The following is a 6,199-nucleotide window of genomic DNA, read 5'->3' on the forward strand; positions in this document are numbered from 1 at the left end:
CTCTGGCTTGCGTCCCGACATCGACCCAGCAGAGCTGTCGGAGCTCCGGCCCCGGGCAAGGGAAAACGTTTGACTCTGCAAGCCCTTCCTCCCCTCAGGACTCTGCCAAGCCGGGAGATGGCTGCACCGCCGACGTGCACTGACTGAACCCTGGTTCAGGGGACACGTTGAAATAAGCCCGAGACCGTTGAGCGGCAGCACCTGCTTCCTATAAACCCCAAAAGCAAACCTCGGGGACCGGCCGGAGCCGCCGCCGTGCCCTCAGTCTCCACCTGCACATCGCTTATCTACAGTCAACATTTTTATCCTGCTCGCTCCCGGCTCTGGGGCGGCATCGGCGACTAGCAGCTACACCCCGGCCCCTCGCCACTCCCCCGGCAGCCAGCGGGCACCGGCCCCCCTCAGCTGGGGCCGCCCTTGCTTCTCCCTGGGAGCAGTGCGAGGAGATCGGTCTTTTATTTATTTATTCATTTGTTAAATTCACCAGCCCAGCTTCTGAAAGAACCGTGCATGATAATGTCTCCTGCAACATCATTTCGTCGAAGTCCCCTTCAAAAAAGGAGGGAGGACATATATTTATGTATTTATTTATTACATATAAGAGCTAATTCTTTCACTTAAGTATTTTGCAGGCAGAGTTACTGCTGGTGGAGGGGCTGGGAGAAGTCCTGTTGATGGTTTCCGTTGGAGCAGGAATAGACTGTCCACAGGGTCAGAGCAGAGCCAGGATGCAGGAGGAGCAGGGACCTCTGTCAGAGTGGGCACGGGGCTCTTTTGTACTCCCTTTTGAAAAGCAATGGAAAGTGGGCTAAGCACTTCCATACAGCTTGTCTGCTTTGGATTTCAGTTGCTGTGGGAAAAAGTATTACTGTCGTATTTGTTTTATATGAGCCACATATTTGATTACATTATTATGTTTTTCTCATGCAAGTACTAATGCTAAACTGAGGGCCAGTGTTATATGAATATTCCCCAAAATTCCAACTCTCAATAAGCTGTGGTGATTTGTAGTATGACTGTCATAACTATGACTCGATCCCACAGAAACAGTACAGCTGAGAGCTTGACTAAAGCTCATATAGGGGACTACGTATATGGTTCTCAGTCCCTAAGGTGCCTCTCAGTGTCCTGGGAATGTATTACCCCATCTGTGGAGAAAGACCTGAGGCCCAGCAATGTTAAGTGATTTGCTGTGGACAACAGTAACCCAAGACCAAAGGCAGGGCATGAGTGCAGGATGTGTGCCAACACCTTCTTGCACCACACACTTTTTTTCCATTTACTTCAAAAACATTTCCAGTTGCAAGACTTTGCTTGAAGCAAAGGATATTCATCAGGGACTGGCTTTTCACCTGCACAGATGGTTCACCATGCCTATTGGTAGGGTCATCCTTTGCCAATGCCCGAGGAAGCAGGGTGCAGAGCAGTTACCTTGCCCCAGCTGTAGCCTTTTATTTTGAGTGGGCTGAGAGGGACGGAGAGGTGGAGTTTTCTGCTGTGGGGTAAAGCTGAGCAGCATCTTGGGAAGGATGGCAACTGGATGCAGGCTTCTGCAAGGAAAATGATTCTCCCAACTCATAGGTTGTTCCCTCATTAGGTTTGAAACTGCATAAATTGTTCCTGTTGGAACTTCCTTTCTGCTGCGGGTGAGAATATGAACCTGAGGTAGTTCTCCAGGGCATGTGAGACTGTAAGGCACAGTTTGGCATGCAGAACATGCAGTACCATCCTTGATCACCTCTCAGGTAGGAAGAATATGTGTTGTTTTTCTGAAATTAGCTGTACTTTAATGTTTGTGGTGAAGCCGTGATAAATACAGCCTGAATTGTATTGCTATGTTTCACTGCTTACCAGAATGTCTTGCAAAAAAACTCTCATAGCAAATTTTTGTGTGGTTCATCTCTGGTTGTGGAAGGACTTCTGGATTAAATCGATTGTGATTCTATTACTTGGCTAGCAAAGCATCCAATCAACCCTCTTCCCTGCCCTACAATTTGGTTGCTTCCTTTTGGCATTGCAGAATATCTTGAGAGCCTTTTGTTTAAAAAGGCTTGAAAAACAGAAGTCTAGTGCTCTGGGGGTAGAAGCTGGGAAAGAAAGGCTATGAACTTCCATTGGATTCCCAGAGTTTGCCTGTTGGGAAAGATCATAGAAGCTCAGGAACATTGCTGGCTGTAACTTTGGGATTAGCAAGTAATGGTATTACTTTACTCAGATGCTGCTATTGCTTGTGACTGCTGACCTCATCCCTGACACCCTCAGGGGAACTGCAGTGAACAGTATACCAAGCTGAGGGTGAAGGAGTAATGTAGTTTTAGAGGAAAGGCAGTTTTATTTGTTTAGCTAATTCTACAAAGACCACTAGGTATATCTGCAATGAAACCACTTCTAAGCTGGGCTCCTTTAGAGGTGTGAAGTATTTGTGCTGTGGTTTTAATGGGAATTTCGCAGCCTTGGCCTGCAGGTTTGGGCTGCTCCAGGGGCTGGGGCATGGTCCAGTGGAATTGAGGCAGCTGTGAGGGACTGGCAGTGTTCTAGGAAGTTCCTAGTACTGCCATGCACCTGCCTGAGGCTGCTGTGATGCTTCGGTGACACTCCCTTGAGAGGTATTCCTAGGCCTGCACCTGCAGCTCTTCCACAACCGGAGCTTTTGGTGGTGGCAGCCCCAGAGCACAACCAGCCTTATGCACTCCTGTGGTGAAGGGTCCCTGTCTGTGCCTGTGTGGGGCTGTTCTACTACAGAGATGTGTGTAAGAGACACTAACCTCTGTATATCTCAGGCTAAACAGGAGTTTAAAAAGTAATTCATAGTTTTTCCACTAGTATTCCCACCCCCGGAGGAAGTGACATCTGGAAAGAATACTTCTATCTTTGTTTTCCTTTCATTTTTCCAACTAATCAAGAAGTGTGAATAGAAGAGCATCATCCTGGCCCAGCTGAAAACAGTGGGTCAAAATTTACTGTAGAGACTCTGCGGTCATAATTTCAAGTGTTCTTAAAACCAGGAACAAGAAGAAGTTATTCCCCAAAATAGAAAGAACAAAAATGAAGGATGAGCATCTAATGTAAGACTTTTGGTTTTCAAAAGCTGCTGAGTGTTCAGAGGATTTCAGTTGTTTCTGTGGCAATTGGGTGCATAGCAGCAGAGGAAAACTTGGCCTCTTACTGAAATACTGGAGTGATATCTGTTGGTGCATTTTAGAGTTGTACTTATTACGCTTACACACCTTGATAACGTTGGTGGAGCTGTTGTAGGGATCTGACCTGGAGATTCCTGAAATAGATGGTGGTGCAGGATCGTGGTTGATACAGAGGGTTGGCAGGCAACACTGAATAAGGCTCTCCAAGGTCTGCAGGAAACATTAGGAACAAATAGCTTGATGTCTTCCTTTGATAGACCTTTGGTTTGTTTATTCAAATAAAACCCCAACAAATTATCAAAAATGACAACTTTTTTTATTTCTTCCTGAATATATCAATTTTGATGGCTCTTCTTGATTTTCAAAAAGTCAGATTTGAGAAATGTAAATGCAAAACATCGTCAAGGTGTCTATTTGGCTGAAAGGAAAAATTAGAGGCAATTCTGATCAATGCTATGGCCCATTTGCATTTCCTGCAAATCTTAATGGTAAGATGAAGCAAACTGCATCCGATAATTAAATGCGTTTTCACATTTTGGTTAATTTGTTTTTAAGATCCCCGGCTTTTTGATGAGATTACTTGAGTGTTAATGTTTTGGAAGGAAAATTGATACACTCAGAAAACCCTTCAGTTAGGGCAAGAAACATTTTATTTTACTATTGGGCAGCATCACATGATTTTACATATTTTTCTTTCTACCTCTGAGTTCAGTTTCTGATTTTGAGGATTCTTCATTGATTAGATTAACATTGTCAGCATATGGTCCTTACTGAGAGGTTTATAGATATTTGCTTTTGGAGCTTTTTGAAAAATTATTGGAAGTGCAGTGTCAGAAGATCCATTTAAGCTTTTCTTTTGCCTGAAAAAAAAAATTAAGAATATATTCTAATTTATTTTTCTTTTAATTTTTATCAAACAAATTCAAACCACTGCTTACCATTCTCTCCTGTTTGTCCTGATATCTTGTCTGAAGATATGATATCTGCCAAGTTTACTGCTATCACATAAACTTCATGGTCTGTGAATGGCTCTAGATCAGCTGTGGTACTGGTCTGTGGGGAAGCCAGGGCATTTTCATTAGGAGACTCTGCAACTGTTTGAGGACTGAGCCATCAACCATTGGAAAATATGAATTTCATGGGGAAGCAAGTTCCTAACCAGCTTTAATTTTTTTTCTCATATAAATTTCATATCTTATGATTATGCCTACAGAAAAAAAGGAAGCCAAAAAAATCAGTGCATTTAAAGGATTTTTAGAATTCTACTAAAATACCAACATCAGTCTGTTTAGTGAGCTAAGGATCAGCTAATAAACATCATAGAAAACATAGCATTAGAAGTTTTACTTATTTCTGCTATTTTTATCCACATGCTCACTTTAACAATACTTTCATTACACTTTTTATTTTCCCCTCTGTGAATTTTTGAGATTTGAAAATGAATGGCTGAACTACTGTCTGAGTTCTAATGCCCTCACTGGAAGCCAATATCCTAAAGTTCTGATCAAATGTTACTGGAAATTACTTCAGGCCTCTGATTTTTCAAAGAGATATTTAATTTTTTTTTTACACAATAAGTAGGAAAATTTTGAGTGACAGTTTAATGCTAATCTTTTAGAACATACTACTAGATAGGAGAGGGGTGTCTGTGTGTCAATTTTCCATCAGCGTAAATCTGTTATTTAATCAAGAACATCTCACCACTTTGGAAAAAAAATACCATCTTCAATATTGTGGTATGAAGTGAAACACGATCTAGGTTGTATTATGGAAGTGGTTTAACCAGAAGAATAGACTAGTGAAGTTGACCAGACATTTCCCAAATGGAAAAGACGAGAGACACAGTAAAGCCAGGAGATAGTTAATTACCATAACGTGTGTATTTGGGGCTGTATTCATGCACAGAACGGGACAGGTTGCTTGGGAGAAACAGCTTCTCTCTTTGTCTTTGGAAAGGCCAGGAAATCTGACCTGACATCAAAAGAAATATGAGAGCATTGCTTAAATCTGCTTGGCTGGCCACTACATACATGTCATGGCTATGGAGTAAGCGATGAAGAGTATATGTGCCAACAGCAAAGATCACAACCTGCATTGCAGGAGCTGCCCCTCTAAATACACACAGGCATTCTGGGGTTGGAAGGCACTTTAAAAGATCATCTAGTTCCAACTCCTCCGTCGTGGCCTGGGACACTAATGCCCATTTTATGAATAGATTGAAATGCTTGTTTTCACATGCACAGATGGTTGTCCATGTTAAGTGTAAGTTCACTGAACACCATTGCACATATATTAAAAGATAGTGTTTACCAGTAAAATCTGTGGTATCACAAAAGTATCCTACAACAGCTACCTTCTCAGATCCAAAAACCCTAAAGTATTATTATGTATGTTAAACCAGCATCTCTTGGCAATCACTTCAGATTTACTTTCTAGACCCTTCACCAGCTTCATTGCCCTTCTCTGGACACACTCCAGCACCTCAATGTTGTTCTTGAAGTGAGGGGCCTAGAACTGGACACAGTGCTTAAGGTTCAGCCTCACCAGTGCCAAGTACAGAGGGACAATGACTTCCCTGGTCCTGCTGGCCACACTATTTTTGATACAGGCCAGAGTGCCATTGTTCTTTTTGGCCATACATTTAATGTCAGACTGGCAAATCAAGACTGTGTTTTTTTCATCCTCAGTTTATGTCACATGGAAAAGGATATTCTAACTAGATTTGAAAAAATGCTGTTGTATCTTTGACTTACAAAAGTAAATACAAATGTCTTACCATTTGGTTTCTTGGTGGTGACCATTCCACAGCCAGTTCTGTAGAGCTGGTGGTTTCTATCATCAGTAGTTGTAGCCCTTCTGGAGGAGCTTGTGCAGTAATTACTGTTACTGGCAGTCTCTTTAAGCAGCCTTCACCAGGATGAGCTAGCACAGAAAAAAACATACTTTGTAAATGGAATGAGATTCCAAATAATTGCTGAAGTTTTAAGTCTTGGGCCACAAGGCCCAAGATCAACTAAGCTAGTACACGTCAAAATGTATTTTTCTATGGGCTCAGAGTC

The 6,199-nt window shown here is 42.4% G+C and overlaps 1 long non-coding RNA gene across 1 annotated transcript; it reads right to left on the reverse strand.

Moving 5' to 3' along the window:
• Positions 1 to 576: 576 nt before the first annotated feature.
• On the reverse strand, positions 577 to 5,582 carry LOC135412917 (uncharacterized). Its single transcript, XR_010430023.1, has 3 exons — positions 5,010 to 5,582; positions 3,228 to 3,350; positions 577 to 850 (listed from the first exon to the last, which is right to left on the reverse strand). It is a non-coding gene; the product is annotated as an uncharacterized LOC135412917 (long non-coding RNA).
• Positions 5,583 to 6,199: the final 617 nt, after the last annotated feature.

Source organism: Pseudopipra pipra, chromosome 4 (assembly GCF_036250125.1).
Source record: "Pseudopipra pipra isolate bDixPip1 chromosome 4, bDixPip1.hap1, whole genome shotgun sequence".
Lineage (NCBI taxonomy): Eukaryota > Metazoa > Chordata > Aves > Passeriformes > Pipridae > Pseudopipra > Pseudopipra pipra.